We start from the raw sequence: 23,632 nt of genomic DNA, 5'->3' as shown, positions 1-23,632 counted from the left end.
ATCATGCCACATTGAGCATCCATACACAAGTTTCTGTGTGAACGTATGTTTTCATTTCCCTTGGTACATACCGAGGAGTGGAATATATACCCATATAGACATATCCCAGTACCTACCTGGGACCAATGGTAACTCCTCTATTTAACTTTTGGAAGAAGAATGGGCTGTTTTCAAAGTGACTCCCATTTTACATTCCCCTCAGGAGATATGGGGGGTTCTGATTTTCTTCCACGTCCTCACCAACACTTGTTACCATGTACACTTCTGATTATGGCCATTCTATGGGGGATGAAGTGGTATTTCATCTCATTGTGGGTTTGGTTTGCTTTTCCTTGATTAATAATAATGATGAGCATCTTTTCGTGTTCATTGGCCATTGTGTATTTATTTTGAGAAATGCCTGTTCAGATCTTTTGCCTGCTTTTGATTGGGTTGTCTTTTTATTATTGAGTTATGAAAGTACTTCCTATATTGTACATAAAAGTCCTCTATCAGTTATGATTTGCTTGGATTTTTTCCCCATTCTTTGGGTTGTCTTTTAATAGTGTCCTTTAAAGCACGAATGTGTTTAATTTTGATTAAGTCCAATTGATTTATTTTTTCTTTTGTTGCTTATACTTTTGGTGTCATATATATAACCCCATGGCCAAATTTGAGCTCATGAAGGTTTATCCCTGTCGTTTCTTCTAAGGGAATTGTTGTTTTAGCTTTTAAATGGAGGTTTTGATTCATTCTGAGTCAGTTTTTATATGGTCTGAGTTGAGGATGCAACTTCATTCTTTTGCATGTGGCTGTCAGTTGTCCTAGATTTTGTTGTTGGAAAGGCTATTTTTCCCCACTGAACAGTTTTGACACCCTTGTTGAAAATTAATTAGCCATTGATATACAGGTTTATTTCTAGATAGTGCTTCTAGTCCATTTATCTATATGTCTGTCCTAGTCTAGTACCACAGTGTCCTGATTACCTTGTTTCTTTGAAATATTTTTGTCATGAAATGCATATTCCAGAAATGCAAAATTATGTATGACTTTTATGTTATTAAAATAACTGTCAAGTTATATGCTCAATTTTCAAATTAGACTCTTTACTCCCACCTAGTAATAGAGCTAAGGCAAACATTATTTCTAATACATATTAATAAGATTTGGCATTTTAAGAAAATTATTCTTTTCATATCTTTTTTTTGTTTTTTTCCTGCAGCAGTTTGATTTAGATAATCCAATCTTGCTTCTATTTCTAACAAATTCAGGAGCATTCTCTGGGACCAGCCATGATGGCATGGGGAAGTGGAGATGTTTACAGCTGGAATCCACATCTAAATATATCTGCAGGGCAGGGTTTCAGGAGGAGGTTTGTTGAAAATCTAATGAAAGAGCGAAAGGTGGTTTGGGAAGGGCCCTTGTCTGTCAAGCCCTCACCCAGTGAAGGCGCCCTGCCCTTTTAGTTTGCATGATTGACAGCGGAAAGACCTGGAGTCAGGTCAGAAGGAGACAGCCCATGATTGTGTGTCTTATTCTGGTCTTTTTAGACTTATTCAAGAAAAGAAAATAATAATAGCTGAATGCAGTGGCAAACAAAAGCCCGCCGTTTCTCCCTTGGTAACTGTCAGGGAAACAATAGATGTACCTTGAGACAGTGTAAATAATCTGCTGACTGTGCTGTGGAAGAAAGCTACATACGGTCTGTGATGATCCTATGTGACCCTAATAGAACCTCACTAGATGCAGGTCTAGAAGGCTCGTGTTGCGCTCAGTTCTTCATCTTCAAATCTGGAATCATAGCTCAGTCTGTTAAAATAATTGAGAGGTTCTGAATCTTAGTTAGCAGCTAGGATGTTCCCCTCAGGGTGTAAACTCATTCATTCCTTCTTCCCATCGCCCTCCCCTAGTCCTACCTCCCATGCTGTACGAACTATGGTGCCTTACATGAAACCGAGGTTCAGTTCGGGAGAGATTTGTGAGGAGATGGGGAGAGACGCGGAGAGGGAAGGGGGATGGAGGAAAGGCTGGGCACCAAAACTAGACCAAAACCATGGATGGAATGGGACCCGGCGCGCACGCAGATGAATCAGGAGGGAAGAGAAGGGGAGACACCCCAGTCATCCCCTCCATTTCTGCACGTCGTCTTCGTTCCCACAGTGAAGTGGGTAAAGGAACAATGTGGGATCAGGAGATCTGTATGTCATGTAGGTCACACGGTTCATGCTGTACTGAAGATGCTTCTTTTTTTTTTTTTTAAAGATTTATTTGAGAGCACACGTGCCCATGGGGGTTAGAATGGGGGTGTATGATGCAGAGGGAGAGGAAGAATCTCGAGCCGTCTGTATACCCAGTGTGGAGCCTGATGTTAGCTCAATCTCAGATCTCCCCCTGAGACCATGACCTAAGCTGAAATCATGTATCAGGTGCTTAATCCACTGAGCCACCCAGGCACCCTGAAGGTGTTCCTTTTTGAGTAAGACATTCTCATAATTAAATCATAGCTTACTTTATTTAAAAGCATCAATCTTAAATACATCCCTCGTTTTATCCCAAATTTAGGTAACAGATACTTGAATTTTATTATTAACTGCAATAAGACACAGATTTATTTATCGTAATATTACAAAAAATATGGAAAGAGCAAGTAAATTGATGAGTGTTTGATCAGACATGAACTGTTACGTTGGAGATCATATTTTTATTTATTTACTACTATTTGTAGTTTTCCTCGAATTTGCAGCTTGCTTTGCTTGGGAAGGAAGAAAAGCTCAATGTTTGGCCCAAATTTACTCATGTTTTTACAACGAACTGGACAAGTATCTTTGACAGTCTCTATCCATCTGCTTTTTTTTTTTTTTTTACCCTAGTTTTCTTTCTTTTTGGTTACAGGCCAAGCAGGAAAAGAGGACTCTCGCCACCACATTTCAAAGGGAGTCCACCACCAGAACTTTGGTTCCTTATTGGGACAAACATTTCTCCAAGGTAAATACTACCATTGTTCAATAAGGGGGCCCCTCATTAGAATTTTCAGGGCGCAGTGGTGCCGCACACAGGCTTGATTGTTGCATCTGACAAGCCTCGAGTGCCATGAGGGAGGGAGGGGAGAAGTGAGTGGAGCCGAGGGATATCCCAGAGAACGGAGAGCAGAGCGCCCTCAGAATCCGGGGCTCCCGGAGTCACACTACACGTGTGTGGGAGGAGGGGAGGCAGGGGAAGGCGGTGCTTTTTTCTTCATGTTAATCTCTCTCTCTGGCGTTCATGAAAACAGCAGCCAGTGTGGTTTGATGATAAAAATAGCATTTTTGTCTTCTATGGGAAACGCGTGGTACGGTCCTTCCTAGAAGTTACAATCCAATATGTACTATATTCATGTCAGAAAGGGAAAGAAAACAGAGTCATAATATTTTACACCAACTAAGACTTACAGATGTGGAAGATTTTAAAGAAATCCATGCGCTCCTTTCATGAAAATTACCTACTAAGTAAGGCTGTGGGTGGTCTGTGACAGGGACTTCCCATCCTTAATGCCTCTTCTTCGGGGAGGAGAAGGCATCCATGTGGAAGAGAGAATGGGAATATGAGAGAGAGACGTCAAAGAGGAGTCTGTCAGCACATACTCTATGTTTCAGAGGAGTAACTCCGGGCGCTTTCTTTATGAATCATGAGCTTAGCGGGAGTAAAGGCTTAACAGAAGCAGCTGAATTCGTTGTAGGCTTTAGCATTCATGAATTGGCTGCCACTATTTTAACACAAATTGCTGTGTCATTTCTGTGAAGTTCCCCTGTTGCTGCTCAGTCTGTAGCCAAAAGCTGTTTTTGCTAAGCCCTGAAATTCAATCTGATAAAACTCTCCTTCCTTCCTGATAAAGATACCCATGTTCACCACCCACAGAAATGCAAAAATATACGATCCAATTTAAAAGAAAATAAACTTGTCAGCTTTCTCTGTTTAGCAGTTAATATATGGCCGACATTACTCAGTCCTTAGCTCGCCAGAATGTGCTTTCAGATTGGCAAGGGGCGAGTAATGGGTTCCTCGTCGTCAGTCCTCGTCCTGGTGGTTCTTTTCGGAAGGGGCTGGGTGGGGGGAATGGAAGCTGTACATTAGAGGAGAATTCTGTGATACTATTCATTGTCTGTTCTGACAGAGAAGACATTGTTTGTTCACTGTAATAGGCTTGGCAGGAATCTGTGCTGTGCATACAGAATGGGGGAAGCAGCACTGGAGAATATCAAAATCCAAAGCAATAGATTAGCTTAGAGATTTTTTAAAAAATATATTTTAATAGCTTCTCATGACTGTAGGTGCAAGTCATAATTTAAGGAAATAGTTTTCCTGCAAGTGACAGTTTTCTTCTTCACCTTTCATTATGCGTGTATTACATAAAAAAGGCTTTAAGACAGCAGTGTGCCTATTTAAATACCGTGGTAACAAGAATTACAATCATGAAGTTTATAAACACACCAGACCTGCTTGGAGATGGTTCCCTGTGCCTTAGCATTCACGTCAGTGGAAGTGAAAAACAACCTCGGCACCCGCTCTGGTGATGCACAGAAACCAGTGTGAGCTGCCTAAGGTGAGAGAGAAAAGGCGCATTAAGTGATGTGTTTGGAGGTAAGAAGTCCACTGCCAGAGACCGTGCGAGAGCAAGCCATGCCCCAGACGTCCACAACCTTAAAGTCAACGACTGTCAAAGTGAAGGTGGAAAGCAGTGTGCAAACCCTGCCTTGGAAACTGAGAGCGAAAAGAGATCTTGTCAGGCTGCGGTTTGCTGTGTTCACAGAGCACATGAGCTAGACCAGGGGAGCTCCAAGAGCAGGTGTGCTGGGGCCATTCCCAGCCAAGTTCAAGGGCCCCTCGTCCTTGTGCTCCAAGAGAGATTTCTCATATTCCCCAGGCTTAGCTTGTATTTATCAGAACTCTGTGTATAATTTTATAAGAACAATATCCTATAAATTACAACATTTCTAAAATTACAGTTGTGATGATGTCGGTGCGCAGTCAGTCATTAAATGATTGCAAACCCTGCTTGGATTTTTATGTAACCTATGGAAGGATCTGTCTTAGATGCCTAAAGCCAGTCTTTTCCTCTGCTACTTATGACATCGTTCAGGTACATTATCTGCTTGGTTTTTAAATTTCTTAGTCTTTTGAAATGTGTTCGGCAATCTTTTTAAAAATGTGTTTGTAGAACTCTTAAAAATATGTAAATATACATGATGGTATTTTCAAGGAAATACCAAAGGAACCAAGTACAATTAACCAAGATGTTACAAAACTGTTTCCCTTTATTGCTTCAATATATTGGCACATTTATTTTTGTCTATTTTAAAAGTAGTTTTTATTTTATCATTTTTAACAACCACATTAAGGGCTAGTAAGGGAGATAAGGCTGGTTTCGACTGCTCCTGCAGGTGTCCCTTGGAGGCGCTGCAGTGGGAAGGCAGGGGACCAAGGAGCCTCAGAAGACAGTTTGCTGGATTACTGCTGGTCTATCTGTGACCCGGCGGCCACATCTACTGTCCTGTCTTCCTGTTATTCTGCTGCGGGAACCCCCGGTAACCACCGTTTTGGAGCCCCGATCATTAGCTTGTACCAGTGACCTGGTCCCGCAGAGCCTGGCCCTCAGCCTGCCGCAAAGCTGTGGGAGCTCGCAGGCTTTCGAAGCCCGTGTGTGTGGCCTCTAGAGGCAGGATCATATAGCCTGGTCTGGCTTCCTTCACATCCTGGTCACTAGGGGACAAGGAGTATCTTGGTCTTAAAATGAGGAGTTGCAAAGGGCTTGTTTCACCTGTGACAGCTCATCCTTGTCTGTTGGGAAAGGAAGCATATATCAGAGGGGGCACATGGGAGTACACGCTTAACGACACTATTTTCTTCAGCAAACACTTAAACTACACTTACTGTGGGGCAAGCAGGCGTCTAAGCACTTTGCAAATACTAACTCATTTAATCCTCTGCTTTCATTATTATTATTCACATTTTACTGAAGAAGAAACTGCAGCTCAGAGAGGGTGAGTGACTTGCCCGGGGATCCACAGGTAATGAGGGCGGATGGCATGTGCCTGCCGGGGGCGGGGGTCTGCGCCAGAGTCCAGGCATGAGGGCTTTGCGCTCCCCACAGGTACCTCCTATACCAACAGCAGAGTTTGCTCCATGGTCCTGTCCCTTTGGGGTCTGCCATCCCTGCAGAAGCGCACACAGTGTGTTACATTGCTGGGTTTTGAACTGTACACCTCTTGCCTCTTGGCCTTTACAACAGGGAAGAAGAATTTTTAATTTCTGAGTGGGTACAGGTTTGTGCTGTATGGTCAAGCCAGGGTACCAGGCACTGCAGCCCCTGGCTGTCAGGGGGAGCTGTACCCCACAGCAGGCCTGCGGACGACCTCCCGAGCTGCGCTGGGAGAAAGGCCAAGGGCCATGCTCTCCCTCTTCCTCAACACCTCGTTCACCAAGTGAGTCCTAAACCTTTTGATGTGCTCCAGCCCCGAGGCCAGCGGTGCTGGACTTGCCATTATTAAGAGCAGCCACTGTTCAAGCTGATATTTCAATAAGATGGATGTTTGACCATTCTCCTCTCTGACCTGCTGTGAGGATTTAGCTGCCTTTAGGAGGTCTTGCCTGACCCCAGTACTTCCCAGAGAGTGGTGTTAATGGGTGCAGCTCCCTTCCACCACTCTGGAAAGAGAAAAGAAAGGGGGTTTCATTAATGATCAGCTATGTTTGAGAGATGTGGATTAAATTAAATTAAATTGATGTACGTATTGCAGGTTTTTCCAAATTCTCTTGTGACTCTCCACAGCAAGATATAGAGTGCAGAATTTCCTAAATGTTTTATTCTGCCAGATGGGGAGAAATGTCTGGCAACACCCCTTTGAGCAGAGCTGCCTTGAGAAAAGGAGAGACAACAGAACAGGTCATAGATGGTAGTCAGGTATTGAGGAAAGATCAGTCAGCTACATTTGGGATTCCTGACTTTCACTCCGTCTTAAAACCAGTAGTCACTGGGACCTCAGCGCGTCAGATTTCTTATCTGTAAATATGGAGGATAGAACTGGATTATCTCTAAGCTATTTTCATCTTTGTGAAAAGCTGGCAGTCATTTGTTTGTGTCCTACCTGGCTCCAGAAGGACTTTTAAGAATAAGGCACAATATAGAATGCATTAAGACAGAGTAAATTAAAAACAGGTGGGGGTAAAATGAGGCATAGGGAATAGAAGGTAGGAAAGACAGGAAGGAATGAGGTTAGTATGCAGAATGAATTCTGTGAAATCCTTCATGGTGGATATGAAAGTGCCTTGGGGGTCTGCGCCAGAGTCCAGGCTTTTTTTTTTTTTTTTTTTTAAGATTTTATTTATTTATTTGACAAACAGAGAACACAGTAGGCAGAGAGGCAGGCAGAGAGAGAGAGAGAGAGAGGAGGAGCAGGCTCCCTGCTGAGCAGAGAGCCCAATGCAGGACTCGATCCCAGGACCCTTAGGATCATGTCCTGAGCCGAAGGCAGAGGCTTTAACCCACAGAGCCACCCAGGTGCTCCTTGTTCAGTGCTTTTTGATGAACAGGTTGAAGAGAGAGGAACTAGAATCATAGTTTCGGGATTAACGTTTCCTATGCTAAAAACAAATGTTTGCTGCAGAAACGGTTCCCAGTTTTGAGACCAGTTTTTTCTCACGGTTTTTAAATTCTATGGCCTTTTGGTCTTTCAGGTCGAGATTTTGGCTCTGTGTCAGGCTGGTGCCAAAGAGATGGGCTGTCCATAAAAGTGCCTCACAGGGAGCTGTGCATACATCGTCCTCATTGATGAAACCAGTACACACTGTGGAGCCGCTCTGCCTGGGCACATGTGCAGGCATCTGAGTCTCGCTCAATTCCCCGGACTCTGGAGTGTTCCCCAGAACCTGGAGGGCTGTGTGATGGGAGGCCAGCGGGCTGAGTGGGACGGTGTCTCGGGCAGAGACCGTTTGTGTGACCTTCCTTGTACAGCATCGTTACTTCAATTCTGTTTTCAGGATGCCCATCCCCTTGCCCCCCACCCACATCTGACTTCCAACCCTTTGTCTTCGCCTGGATCAGGATCTACCTGCAGCCTCTTAATAAGGTCAGAGATGTCCCCGGGTCTTTCACTGTTAGGGTGCTAAAGGTTCAAATCCAAGTCTTCTTTTTAAAGTCTTAGTAAATAGAATGATTACTGAAATATTTTTAAAGAATATGATACTGTTGGAAGACCTCATAGAGTATAGAAAGCCCTTAGTGACAGTCAGAGAAACAAGCATGTCATTCAAATGCTGCAAGCCCATGGCAGCTTTCATTAGTTTTGATATTTAATCACATTTTATTACTTTATGTAGTGGCTAGCTGACTGGTGAGAACAGAAACATAAGAATTATCAATGTCATTCTAAGCTGCAGTCCTCTGGACAAAATTCTTTTTTTTTTTTTTTTTAAAGATTTTATTTATTTATTTGACAGAGCGAGATCACAAGTAGACAGAGAGGCAGGCAGAGAGAGAGGAGGAAGCAGGCTCCCTGCTGAGCAAAGAACCCGATGTGGGACTCGATCCCAGGACCCTGAGATCATGACCCGAGCCGAAGGCAGCGGCTTAACCCACTGAGCCACCCAGGCGCCCCTGGACAAAATTCTTATACTTAGCATAGTTTTTTTTTTCCTAAACTGGGTAGTAGTTACATGGGTGTTTATTGTATCATACTTTCTGTAAATCTTAAATATCTGAATATATTTGGTAAGTTTCATATCCGCTTTTTGGAATATTGCATAAAATTCTATGTTAGAAAAAGTAGTAGTGACCATCATTCAATTCAGCTTTTTATTTATTAGAAATAAGTATCAGCCATACCCTTAATATATGTGTCCTCATACACCCATTGGCAAGCGGACAACACAGTCAGAATGGACAAAATAGAGATATTTATTGCAGAGAAATGCTTGCAAACAGCAGCCAAAACCTTTCTATCTTGTCTTATTGTTTTATAAGTAAACACAAAAATTATCGTAGGTCGATTATGTTTGTCCAAAATGGTAGCTACCTGAACATTAGTTAATGAAAGCAATTATTATCTGTTTTGATATTGTAACATATTAAATATAATTTGGAACTTATGTATTTGAAACATATATAAAAATATTTATATATTTGATATATATGTCATATGCCTGTATGTCTTTTCAAAAACTAATCTGCAAATTATGCATTTTATTCTATAATTAATTTAGAGTAAATTGAATAGTACATCACTTGTTAAATAGGAAACACTCAAGGGGTGCCTGTGTAGCTCAGTCAGTTAAGCATCCCAGTCTTGGTTTCAGTTCCGGTCATGATCCCCGGATTGTAAGATCGAGCCCCATATTGGGCTCTGTGCTGGTTGTGGAGCCTGCTTAAGATTCTCTCTCACCCTCTGCCCCTCCTCCCCTTAAAAAAAAAGAAACACTCAAAATAGAATTATTGAAGTTTATATGTGAGCATGATAATACAAACTTTAATAATAGTATCTTGTCTAAAATCAAAGAATTGTACTTAAGTCACCTCTTCCTTATATACTATAAAATTTTTAATCCAAACACTTCCACTGGAGGCTTGCGAATACATACTTATGCAGGTCAAAGCAGGAGAAGACTTGAGTGAAGCCTGGACAGGACGTTGCAGTAATTACCTGTAGTCAGTTTAAAGAGAATGCTGCTGTTCTGGAGTAAGTGGTTGGTAATGAGATAATATGAGGTATGGTGAGGTGCAGAAAGAAGATCAAAGGCCGACAGTAGAGTCAGTTGATTGGAAGACAATGTTATGAAACCACTGTTGCCCTGCCTCCCTCCCCCCCCCCCCCCCCCCCCCCCCACCCCCACTACATCACAGGTGCATCTGCTGCCATTTCCTGTTCTGTCTCTCTGGGAAAGTCAGCCATTGCCTCTGCGAGCGGGTGCTGACCTCTGATATGTTACACAAGCCCCTGTCCTGTTGATGTTCTCTTTACTTGTTGTAAGATATACATTACGTATGTATACTATGTTGAAATACCAATCATAAATGAATGGCATGTCCCCTATTTATTGTTCATTTTACACCAAAGAGTGACTTGTTCCTAAGAAGCCCTATTTTTCTTAATTGGGTTGCATTTCTTAGAGTTGCGTTTCCTTGTGTTCTTGGATGTTGGAGCATAATTTGTACTGTCTTGTTAGCTAGCGTCTTAGTTTTCATGTTCTGACTTCACTATTTTTTTATTATAGTAAATTTTACATCTGTTACATTCAAATGCAGCTAATGAGTTTCAAAATCGTTTCAATCAGCATCATCATTTTCCAACAATCTTAATGTTGCTTGACTCTTCTAATTGTTAATTTAAAAATCCAACTGTCATCGGAGTAACTACTCTTTAATAAAACCTCGATAAAAGTCTAATGAAACATTTCTGTGGATTTGACCTAAGGAAAAAGAAATATACATAAGCGAAGTATCTTTTGTATTTAATTAATTGGTATAAGCTACAACATTTCTCTGTGTGTTGTAACTAGCTTTCATTTTCAAACTTTGGAAGAATGAGTCATTTGTACTAGGAAGTAGATGTTAAAGAACTATGTTTGGCAACTTGGAGAACATTTTTAGCATTTGAATTTCCCTATTTATAGTACAGCATCAGGCAGAGTAAAATGTTTGGCATTTCTATAAGGGATGCAAACTCTTTAACATTCTCTGTTGTGATCTAACAATTCATTTCAGAGTAAGATGAATCAGTCTTGTTTGGAAAATGTTTTATACAAATATTGGCAAGGAAACTGTAACTGCATTTCTGTGGATTTTAAAAATGCAAACTCCCCTAAAGTAAATGATGACAAATTTCACAATATTATTGCTTTCTTCTGCATTACTGTAGTTCTATGTGAATTGCCTTTTATTACTTTAAATTCCACACTACTCTGTCCCATTCCTTGCTTTTTAGATTTTTGCTAACCCATGTTGAAATCAGAGACCATGTTTCTAGGTCCCTCCAAATACCAAGTTCTTTTTAATCTAACCTTCTACTCTCCACAGTGTTTTTTGCATTATTTAAATTCTATATTACTTTATTAACATATGGCCTTTTCTCTTACATTAGACAGTATGAGAACAGTAATTTATAGGGTTTTGCACTTCAAGTGGCCGAATAGAGACATTCATATTCTCTCTCGCATTCTCTCTTTTACATATCCCCCCCCTACACACAAAGTGTTGAACTAATAAAAAATAGTGCAAACTAAATGTAATGTGCTATCCTCGATGGGATAACAAAAAAGGGACATTAGTGAAAACTAAGAAAATCTGAATAATGCATGGACATTACTTAATAATAATGTACCGGGATTGGTTCATTAGCTATACAAATGTACCATGTTAATGTACAAAGTTAATAGTAGATTAGAAAAATTACAATAACTATATTTATGGCTAATGTATTAAACAGTAGAGTTGACTGCAGTCTGCTTTGTGATAAGAATAATTAGGGTACAAAGTGATAACTGTTCCCTTTTTGCCAAGGTCCTTTTTGAATATAACCCTCTGTAGCAGACTTTGGCAAAATCTGGGGCCAGATCCAGCCAACCACCATTTGTGTGGGCCTTGAACACACTCTGCTATGATCTTGCCTGTGCCCCTTTCCAGAAAGCTGAGAGGGTGCAGGCTCAAGCTTCCTGGGCTGGATTCCCAGCCATTTGGTTAGGGGTTTTATTTGACTTGTTTAACCTCTCTGGACTTCATTTTCCATTTCTAGAAAATCAGGAGGTCACATCAGATTTTTCTCTTCAGTAATCTGTGACTTAGAGCCTTTCTACTCTGAATGTGCACTCGAAGTCTGTGATTGTAGCTATGGAATTCATTGAAGATGAAATTTTGGCACTGAGCCAATTTGCATGCGTTATTATACTTTATAGCATAAGATTAATATTCATCATTTTTCAGCACTTTTGAATTCTGCCAAAAAGGAAATAGTCCCTGAAAATAATACTGTTGCCACATGAGGGTCACTTATGCATTAAAAAGACAAGATCACAATGTCTTAAAATACCCACATTAGATCTGAACTAAAAATCATATTAAAATATTAAATTTTACTTTAATTTGTGATGGAGTACACAAAAGTACATATAAGGTACATTTTCAAACAAAAATTTTAGGTTAATGTGCTTTTTGATCATATACTTAAATGATTAAGTTTGAATTTATTATTTAATATAATTTATAGTGTTATGTGGCATTCTAGTTAATGATAATAAAATTTTGAATACCTAATTATTCTCAAGCCATTTACAGACATTTAAGATCCTGCCAAGTGTCCATATTATGCTTGTTGAGTTAATCATTAGGAAGTTACTCATTTGACAATTATTTCTTAATTCCTTTTGAGCCAGTCATTGTCCATAAGAAGAAATTAGTTTCTAGCTCTAATATTTCAGTGCTTTATTTTGATTAGGGGAATATAAAAAAAGAAAGTTTATTTAGGTCTGCCTTGAAAGTTAAATCAAATAATAACCACTTGATTGGTGGAGGCACTCTCAGGAATGGCTGAATAGTGATTCTCAGCTTTGACTGTTCAATAAAATCACTCAAGGGGCTTTTAAAAGTCCCTCTGTGCAACTTTTACCCCAACCTAATCAAGCCAATCTCTGGAGTCATTGTTTTAAAATTTCCCAAGTGCTTCCAATACACAGCGCAAGTCAAGAACTCTTAGCCTTAAGGAAGAGTGAGGGAGGGGCACCTGGGATGCTCAGTGGGTTAAGCCTCTGCCTTCTTCTCAGGTCATGATCTCAGGGTCCTGGGATCGAGGCTCACATCGGGCTGTCTGCTCAGCGAGGAGCCTGCTTCCCCCTCTCTCTCTGCCTGCCTCTCTGCCTACTTGTGACTTCTGTGTGTGTGTGTGTGTGTGTCAAATAAATAAAATCTTTTAAAAAATTTTTTTTCATTAAAAACAAAACAAAAATGGAGGAGTGAGGGATGCCTCTTGCTATGATCTTTATACAGCAGAACTCTCCCACCCTTGGAAATTGGGTGACTTCAGTAGCTATGGGTCATTTAAAGAGTGAACAGTAGTCCTCTCATGTCCATAGGGGACATATTCCAAGCCCCCCATGGATGTCTGAACCCACAGATAGTACAGAACCCTGTCTGTACTATGTCTTTCCTACACATACCCCCTGTGATAAAGCTTAATTTAGCAATTAGGCACAGTAGGAGATTAAAAAACAATTACTAAGAGTAAGTAGAATGATTAAAACAGCATGTTATAATAAAAGTTATCTGAATGTGGTCTCTCTCAGAATACTTTACTGGACTGTACTTGTCCTTCTGGTCATGATGGGATAGAATGCCCATGGGATGAGCTGACATGACAGAATGCATTCTGACAATGACAGAAGCATCATGATGTAACGTTAGGCTACTACTGACTGTGTGACAACACATCAGGGGGCCATGTGTTTCTGGACCCCGGATGGCTGCGGATAACTGAGACCGCAAAGGCCATACTGTGGATAAAGGGGAGAACTACTGTAAACATCCAAAGAGAAAGAAGCTTGCCTGATTACAGAACAAAAGCATGTCCCTTGCCCTAAATCTTCACCTCGCAGATACCAGGAGAGTCTGCCCTGATTTTGAAATTGCATGCCCCAGCACTACAGTGTTTGCTTTGGCTCTTGTTTTGTGTGGCACTGTAGTTCACATGCAAGACCAGTGAGAACTAGCATTTAGTGAGTACATCTGGTGAGTTTCAGGCCCTGTGCTAAACACCATTCTGTTTCACAGCCAAGACCAAAAGAAGCTACTCACTTCAAAATAAAATAAAAAGTCGGAGTTTTGTTTTGTCAGAGAAGTTGTATCTCAGTGTAATTGGATATTTGATCATTTATTCGTCTGTTCAGACAACATTTGTTGAATTTATGGGCTGTTCCAAAGTAAGCTTTTAAAGTACTTTCAAAGGTTTAAAGCATAAAGGATCTGTGTGTGTTACCTTTTGCTTCATTATAAGATTAGTGGCTTAAATATGACCATTTATGACTTCTGCTGTTTGCAGTTCAAGCTGGACTTAGTTGGGCAATTCCTCTGGTCTCAACCAGTCTCCCACACACAACAATACTCTGCTGTGGTTTCGCTTTGCTCATCTCAGCTGGCTCTCACATGTCTGGGGTGTGGGCTGGACAACGGCTGGTCAAACTGTGATCCCTGTGACCTTTCATCCTTCAGCAGGGCTGGCCTGTTCCTCCTCACATGAGGGAGTTAGGGTTGCCTAGAGAATGAATGCAGGTATATAAGGTACCCTAGGCCTGATCTGAGAACTGTCACTATCATGTCTGCCATGCTTCTTGGCCAAAGCTAGTCACAAGTCCAATCTAGATCCAGGGCTCGGGAAATAGACTTGATCTCTCGGTGGATGATATTAAGAAGTCCTATTACGAAGTCCTTTCTTTTATAAGAAAGAAGGAGAGTAATTGTGGTTATTTTTGCAATCAGGTCACAGGTGAAAACCCTAATTCTGTCTTGGGACGTTAAGGGAGGTGTCTGGGAGATGGTTTGAACAGGTTCAAACCAGGAAAACAAACAGAGCACTGGAGGTGAAAGCAATAGCAGAGCAGACCTGTCAAACTGCAGCTTCCTTAGTGAAAAACAAAGTAGAGATTGTAAAATTTCCCAGATGGAGGAAATATGTCCAGTCCAACACAGAGCATGTAGAAAGCACTCAACATGTACTTTTTCATTCATTTATATTTACGTCATTTACATTAAAAAAACAGTACAGTGTGGGTAGGCCCATAAGACAGATGTAATAACGTGAGAGCTTTACAGCTTTCCATCTGAGTGACCTTAGACAAGTTACCAACTTCCATAGCTCTCTTCAGTACAGTGAAGAGAGTAATGCTTTTTGTATGTTAGTTTTTGCTATGTAACAAACCATGCCGCAGTTTACTGTCTACTTGGCTCTGGTCTACTTGGCTCCTGATTCTGTGGGCTGGACCATTATGGCAGTTCTTCTGTCTTCAGTTGGGCTCGTATATATGTCTACAGTCAATTCTCAGTCAGCTAGGTGTCTGCTCCTAGCTGGGGTGCAGTGAGGGTGTCTGGTCCACATGGTGCTCATCTAGCCAGCTAGTCTGGGTTTACTCACACAGAGGATCTCAAGAGTGAGAGCAGAAGCATGCAAAACTTATGGTCTAGGTTCACAATTGACACGCTGTTGCTTCTTGATGCATTTCATTAGACAAGGCAAGTCACAAGGGAAAGCAAGAATTAAGAGTAAAGACATAGGCAACATTTTTTACTGGAAGGACCTATGAAGTCAAATTGCAAGCAGTGAGGATACAGGGAAGAGAAGAATTGTAACCATTTGTACAGTCTTCTAACCTACCTATCATTCACAAAAAGCCTATGAAGAATAAGTTAAATGTAACTTGATTTTTCTAGGTGAGACTCTAAGTTAAAAAGCATCTGGCAAATGGTAGATGCTCCATAAAAAGAAGCTATTAACTTTTTCTTACATACATTAGAAATCAGATTTTCAGCCAGATTTCTTTTAGTTGCCTATTTTAAAGACTATTAGGTGAACCTCCAAATGGTATTCACAAAGGTTAAATAAATGTTATGCTTTCTTGCTGTGTTGCACAAAGATGATACAAGTAGGGAAAAGCTCATTGCCCGTGAGTGCATGCATATCTTGGCTTAGAATTCAGGTTGTGTGTCACCTGATGAGGGTGACAAACCAGCAGTGGAGCTAGGCATTTTCACAGCTGCCCAGGAGAAAGACATGCTTAATAAGGGTCAACTCAAGAAAAAAGTTAGAGACAGTAAAGCATTATATTTCCTTTTTAATGGGTTAGAACTCATTTTTAAACCTATGCAAAAAAAAAAAAACAGCCTTAATAAATCTTTATTGATTTTTTCACTGTTGTGTTTTAAGTATTTTCACAAAACCAGCTAACCCTCATATTGTTCCAGATTGATCCATAAACTGCTCTTGGATCCTGTGAATTCGATTCAATGGAGATTTATCTGTCTGACAGCTAGAATATCTCTAATCAGTGATGTGAACTGGGTCCCAGAAAAAAGACTACCTTCTTTAAAATAAATAGAACATCAAAGGTTATTCAAGAACGTGTAGTATAGAAAAATGGCACATGCTCACTGAGGCTAGTGTCTGCTTTTTTTACACCTGCGATAATTTGAAGCTCCTCAAAGGGATCTCAGATGACCCCTGGACTCTGCATCCCAAATCCAGCCTGCGTTCCCAGCCCTCCACCTCCAGAAGCCCCACAGCCCACAAAGGGCTGTGTCCACCTGCTGACACTGGTTTCCAGGGGCTCCCCTTCCATCATATTGTAGCTCCTTTCATGATTTTAGGAAGTCCTTGAGGTGGAGAGATTAAGACCTATGGCTGTCCTCCTCTCTCTCACTTTCCTCCTCTCTGAGCGACGGGGGTGAAACTCCATAAGCCTCAGTTCCTTATTTTGCCAATAATGATTGCCCAGACATTTATGTTTACATGGTAGTTCCATCATACGGCTATTAACAGAAATGTCGAATCCCAGAAATTTAGGTCATCAGAAAGAAAAAGAGAATGTAAATTAAAATGTTCAAGACAGCCCAACACAACCAGGTTTGCTCGTGGCCTTGCTTCTGCCTTTAAAGCCTGTGGGTCACAGCCATAATCACCATCCGGTCTCACTCTGAAACACGGGTGCACAGGCCATGCTTTCCATAAAAGCTTCAGGGCCCTCGCCATCAGAGTAAACAGTTTATTTGAACACTTGGTGTTTGTTTTTCAAGTATTGTTTTATGGGCCATGTAATAACGTCCCTTACCTGGTCCCGAGCATATGGTAATAAGTATTCATGGATGTGATTGTGTCTGTCTCTGCATGCCTGGGAATGATTTCTGCTTTATGAAATTCATGCTGGCAAGGACAGTGGTTTTTGTTGATACTAATAGACCATCTGGGGCTTGCTATTCTAAATGTGATGGCTCTGTTTATACCTAATGTCTTTAAGGGAAATTCCATACTTTTTGACATTTGCTTGCCAAACTAGAAGTTGTATTTGGGTCTCTGAGCCCAGAGGAGAGACCCAGCAAATCTCTTGCAGACCCAGCAAATCTCTTAAAATACAGCAATGATTTTTTATAAGTAAAAAGTAAATGCAAATGTGCTGTCCTCAATCTCAAAATCCCTGGACATCGTAAGGTTTTTAGTTTGTTACTATAAAGGAATGTACTATATATTACACATTTTACATTGAGCACATGCCCTGAATGCTATTGGAAACCCAGTCACCCGAAAACCATCGACAGATTTAGTAAGTGTAATTGATTTCATTCTTCAGATTTTAGATGATTAGGAAATGTAAATATTAGTTCGACCTCATACCTCTATAGTATTCATGCAAGTTCTCACAGGCTGACACAGTGAAGGACCACCCTTCTTCTTCCTGTTAAGACCATGGAACATTATCCCTTTTAGAGGATGCCATACCTTTCAGAAGGATGGCAACCAACACCCAACATGGAGGGTGGGGAGTCATCATTGGCCGCAGTCCCCACCCTACTCTGTTATTCCCCACCCATCAGGTTGAATGTCAATCACCACTAATAAATAGTTTTGTGCTGTGGTTTTCTTAAGGTAGAGTTAAAAAGAAAGCAAAAGATAGAATGAACAGGTTCTGTCTTTAAAGAAAAACGAGAAACATGTTTCTTTGAGAAAGAGAAACTTACTTCCTCGTGGTTAATATCCACCTGGCCTGCCTCAGTGTTTGCGGTACGTGCCAGGCCCCTGCGGCACTGGAGCTGGTGGCTGGTGGCAGCTGTGTGCTCTTTGCTTTCCTGGCTTGTTGATGAGAACTTCACTTCATATGAGACCACAATTTTTTAATACCACGTATAGTGAGGAAAGACTATAGGATCTAGAGTGGAAGGCAGTGGAAGGGGATGGCTCCCCTCTTTCCTAGTTAGGGTGGGTCCTAGTTAGGTTGGGTCCTAGTTAGGGTCTTGGCCATTGGCCAGCCTCTTAATCTCTCTGGTCTGTTGTTTCCTCAGCTTAAAACAACAATAATGATATTTTTAAAAGAAAGAAAAATAAACCCTGCCATAAATTGCTCATAGGATTGTTAAGCTACTCAAAAAGTAAAATCTGTGAAAATGTTTGATGAACTGAGGTATTACACAGAAATAATGTGATAATAATAGCTGCTCTGAACCTGAGGGCTGAGGGAAGATGAAGGCTTCCGGGTCTTTGTAGATGAGGAAAGGACTCGGGTTGAGAAGCTCCACCCGGAGCATGGGGTGACTTACCACAGAAGTAGGAGTTCGCCTGTATCTGTCAGACACCTGACCCCGTGTCCATTCCGTGTGTTATGAATAATGTTGTGTTTCTTGCCTTTTTTCCTGCCATTGCCATAACAAGTGCTAAGGCAGACTGACATCATAGGACTTTGGGTGCATAAGATGCCAGGAAGAGAGTAAGATCAAAGTAAGGAAAAGGGCCTAAGACTGAACCTCAGAGAAGAATCACAGTATCACACAACCGGGGAGAGGAGTAAGGCTCTGGGAATGTCCTCTCAGCGTGCGGTTGGCACCACGGTTTGTCATTTTCATTTCCATTCACATGAGCCCGTGGCACTTCAGTTGACACACTGATGACAGTCATTATGAATAGTTCCATGAGGTGCCCACATGAAATGGGTTCTTCCTTTTTTACAAAGACAGACACATAGAAACTTAATCACAGACCTCACCGTCTCATGAGTGTGAGTTAACTGACCCTGGCAGACAAAATCCTTGATTGTTATTGGATCGTTTCAGTGACAGAAGTGAAAAAAAAAAAAAAAAAAAAGATGAATAGAGGCCTGATGGTTGCATCTAGAGGCTTAATCAGTTCAGATTCATATTTTGGCAAGAAGACTTCCTAGTTAGTGCCTTGTCTTGCACCGCAAAACCCAGTGTCTGATTACACCTCTTTTCGTGACATTAAGATTAATCACTGGGTTCAGGTGTAATCATCCTGACTCACTCACTACAGAGTTTCCCATCAGCCCCAACCCTATAGTTCGAACCGTCTTTGGATGAGCATTGCTGAGGAACGATGGTTAGTTCTGAGTTGGCTTTGTGACTGTTTATGGCCTACTGTCTCCGTTACTAGGTTCCTATATGTTTCCATAAAAGTCTATTTGAAATTGAATTATATTTTAAACAAATTTGAATTGGTCATTGTTTAAAATAGTATTTTTTTGTGAAACATATCATTTCATAATACCACTATCTTACAAATGCAAATTTGTGTATATTAGATTTGGTTAAGGCAAGCTCTACCATCTCTTCGAATTTTGTAGTGTGATCAACCATCCTGCATCTGAAGCAGCCGGTTCTGATGTTGATAACAATTGCAGTTCACCCTGTGCATTCAGTATAGCTCTATTTAACTAAAAAGAGAATCAGAGACCAACTGTACATTTAAATACTTTATATACTTGGAGTTTTTAAAAGATGCAGATTCCTTAAATATATTTTTGAATAAAATACATTTTTGTTAAAATAGCAAGGAAAGCAGAAGGAGGAACTAATATTTATCAAGTGCCTTTTCTGGGCGAGGGCACTAAACTGCATGTTTCACAGGCTACAAACATAGCTTATTTTGCTAGTGATATCAAATATACTTTTCTGTACTGAATGGGAAACTGAAATACTGAAGATTCTCAATGAAGCTGACATGCAAACATAGCACATATTTGGAAGGCTGGCAGAGTGTGTTATCAATATGGCTTAAAGTGCTAATCTAGACCCAACAGAAGCGCCTCAGAATAGAGGTAGTGTCCAACTGTCGATTCCATATGTCAGTAGGATTTGTCCTGAAGATACTACAGCTGACTTCCTGGCCACGTCTATTAGTATCATGTGGTAATAATGGAAGGGTAAGATTACTGACAAAAGATCCCAGGCCATAATAAATCCCCCAACATGAAGTGGATGCTTTTTGCAGTGTAACTCCTGTCCCAAGCCAGACCTGGATGGGAAGGGCCAATAACAAGAGATGCAAAAACTTCTCCTTGAAGAGGATCCAATGCCAAAGAAGCATGGTGTTTACCGCCCCACCCCCATAAAGTGGTCTAAAGAAACCTGAACAGAAGATTGGGAGTGCTGTTTCAACCGTTAATGTCTAGCTGCTTTCTGCTGGGAAGTGAAAGAAACAGCCACGACTGCAAGATGGGCGCACAGAGAAGCCCTCCGGCAGAAGCGTCGAGCCGGCAAGGCACAGGGTGCAAATCGCCTTCTCTGCAAACGCAGCTGGCCCCGTGGGTCTCATTAAAATCCCAGCACGTGCATATCGCCTGGGGAACTAAAGGGTAGAATTGCCACTGGACACACTCTCATTTATTATCTATCACACCAGTAGTTTCACCCTTCAAGGGGACACGACTGTCCTCAGCACGGTCTTGGTCAGCCTGCACACGTATGCAGCCACACGCCCTGTCGGGGTTTACGGAGCCCCAGCTGCTCTTGTAGGTGCTAGAGTTAGAGCTGTGAGGACAGAGGGTCCTCATGGGGCTTATACACTGAAGAGGATCCTGCAAGCGTAAACACAAAGTCTAACACAGAAGATGCTTTCAGCTGGGACGCCTGGAAAGGAAGAAAGGAGAATGGGATAAAGGCTGAGGTGGCGACGGGCAAGGAGGGCGCTGGAAGTCTTCCTGAGAACATGGTGCTTGAACCGGATAGAAGAAAACGAAGAGGAAGTGGCTAGGACTTGAAGGATGAACATTCCATCAGACAAAGACTTAGGATAGAGGGCCCAGGGTGACGACCCAGAGCTGGAAGGAAAAGGCCACAGCAGCCTTGCAGTAACTGTTTTGTCTGAGGTGAACAAAATGCCTTGTGCAGCGATGCTTTTAAGCAACGTTGCATTTAAGCAACGATGCTCAAGAGGAAAGCTAAAGTAGCCTAAAGTGTAATGCAGAGTATCGCCGTCCTATTGTGTTCATTTCCAGGACACTCTCTACCCGTAAGAATTGTGGGTCACTTTGCAAGTGGGAGATAATGAACGTCCTTGTGCTCAGCCTTGACAAGCTACCGAAAACCAGGGCTATGTGAGAACCAGTAGACAATCAGGAGATTTTTTTGTTTGTTTGTTATTTCTTGTTGTTTATATTTGAATATACTTTAAAAATAGAATGATTTTAATTATTAAAGTTAAAACTAATCATTTTAATTATTTTTTATTTAGTCAATCAACATGTTTAGCCCTACGACTTCTAGATGAGTGTTTTGAGGAATGCAGAGAAACATATGTAGACAACACAGCAGAGAGAGAACGTGCCTCAGTACCAATGTCTTCTGGGTCTGGGTCTTTATGTTGCAAGCTCAGATACCACCTTCCGGAATAGACTCTACCACATGCTCTCTTTGGGCCCAAGCTCTGAGGATATATGTGTGCAAAACACTTGGTTGATGTGGTTACCAGTGTGGACTTGTGTGGGAAGAGGGACGATGAGCTTTTTTTTTTTTTTCACGTGGTCACATGCTGACTATGCAGGTTTCAGTACCATCAGAAATGAGATGAAGTTACATTTAGAAACAGGAATGAATAATCCCGCGAAGTGATTCTCGGTCCTAACTATGCATTCAGATGCTCTGGAGATACACTTACAAATGTCAATGTCCAGACCCATTCCCGACTGATGCCCATTTCTAGGGTTAGGCTTGGGCAGTTCATACATCATAAAAAGTTTCCCAAGTGACTCTAATCTATAGCCAGGGCTGAAAACCCTAATCTAATTCAGAGGAACTTACTAATTCTGTTTAACCTTTAGGATAAAGTTGGTTTGATTTCAGTTATCTTAGTCTTTGTATCTTGTATATCATCTGGATACTTCTTTCATTATTTCCTTCAAGTAAAGGTCAGAACTTAGGATCCAGGAGACAGACTTAGTGGGAACATCCCTTTCCCTCCTAACCTCCTCTCTCCCTTCCTTCCTTCCTCTTTCCTTCCTTTTATCCTTTGCTTTAAAAAAAAAAAAAAAAAAAAAAAGTCTCTTCTTATAAAACCTATTCTAGACATTGAAAACTTGAAAAATCTATAAGCAGTTCATGATAATTAAATTTAAAACTTCATGTGTGCAATATTTAAAAATTAAGATTTGCTTCTAAGAAATATTGAGGTTGCTATAATAAAGACATTCATATATAAGGCTCTTCAAAATGTTTGAAATAAAAAAACTTGCAGTTGCAGTTGGTGTCGAGAGAGGAAAGAAAGACCTAGACTAAGGTAATTGCCATAATTGAGGATAATTACATCTTTGAGTTTCCAGCCAGCTATATGAGAGGGGAAGAGAAAAGGGAAATATGATTTTCGTACATACAGTTGAGTTGTTATTAAGAAAAGGCAAACTAATGTAGCAGGATAAAAAGCCTTTTTCCAGGCACTAAAATCTCTGAGTTTATCACACAGACACACAAAGCTTTATGTACTACAGAACAGAACAGTGTCATTAATAGTTTTACCAAAAAATGCAGATAAACAAATCCTGACAGTTTCCTATATTATGATTTTATAACAGCCGCCTCATTAAGACATTAGTCCATAGGCTTAGCTGCTACCTAGTGGAGCCCTCGCTCTCGGCAGTAGGACCCCATCAGCTATGATATGGAGGATATTAATATTCCAGTCAGCCAGGGTAGCAGTCCATCCTTCAGTCCATCCGAAAGCCATATCCAGTAGGGGAAAAGGCATCGGACACAACTCTGTTAGGAAATTTGAGAGATTGGAATTTGAGTGATCTGACACAGTCTTGGGGAGAGTATTAATAGTTTGGGGACTCTATTGAAATCATACACCTTGGTGACTCGGATGGACCCTGGATCCTTCCATTCCAGAATCAGACTTATGACAGATGAGTGAATGTCGTAGAATGTCTCTGATGGTTCTTAATCATGTTGTCAGGACGATGAAACCGCGTACGCAGGTAACTTCTAGCAGACCAGCTGTCCCTAAAACTTGCTTGTTCCTGATAATACACCAACGAAATAAAATGAAATGAAATTTCAAAGACTTTGAAGAAAGGTCTAAGCAAAGTAACGTAAAAAATATTGAATCCTTCTCCTAAATTTCAGGACTAATAATGTATTGTTTTACAATTAGTACTGAGGAATCTCATAACCATTATAAATAATTGCTTACAAAAAGAACTGGAATGAAGCCACTTGGCTTAGATCATTTAATCCAATGAATTAAAATGATAAATACTAATTTCTTTTCCCAATGGCAATAACGAGATGTCAGTCACTATTTTGATTTTTTTTATGAGTTTTCTTTTCTGTCTCAAAACATACCTTCTTGTTCCTTATGTAAGTATATTTTTCCTTGAAGTCTTCCTGTAATAGAGGTATGAGAAATAATTAAGGAGGGCCCCTCTCAGGATCAAATCCCACTGTTACCTCCCCCACGGGATGCATTTACAGAGCTACCAGCACAGCTCTGCAGTGGCACTGCACACCTCTAGGAGGCTCCAGTCACCTGTTACAGTGTGTGCTGTTAGCACAGGCAGAACCTCTCAGTGTCAATGGCAGAGAAGAGTGAACTCAAATTCTTGACTCCGTGTGCAAAATTTGAGTTCCCATGTTCCATTTTTTAAGTTGTAA

General features: G+C 41.0%; 1 protein-coding gene across 1 annotated transcript in view; it reads left to right on the top strand.

The window, feature by feature from the left end:
• PAG1 (phosphoprotein membrane anchor with glycosphingolipid microdomains 1) overlaps nt 1-23,632 on the top strand; it is a 138,361-nt gene that overhangs the window by 77,407 nt on the left and 37,322 nt on the right. The window contains exon 3 of the mRNA XM_059394772.1: nt 2,872-2,964. The gene's annotated coding sequence lies outside the window, so the exon portion shown is untranslated. The remainder of the gene's footprint in view (nt 1-2,871; nt 2,965-23,632) is intronic.

Source organism: Mustela nigripes, chromosome 3 (genome assembly GCF_022355385.1).
Source record: "Mustela nigripes isolate SB6536 chromosome 3, MUSNIG.SB6536, whole genome shotgun sequence".
Classification (NCBI taxonomy): domain Eukaryota; kingdom Metazoa; phylum Chordata; class Mammalia; order Carnivora; family Mustelidae; genus Mustela; species Mustela nigripes.
This window is presented reverse-complemented; position numbering and strand designations above follow the sequence as displayed.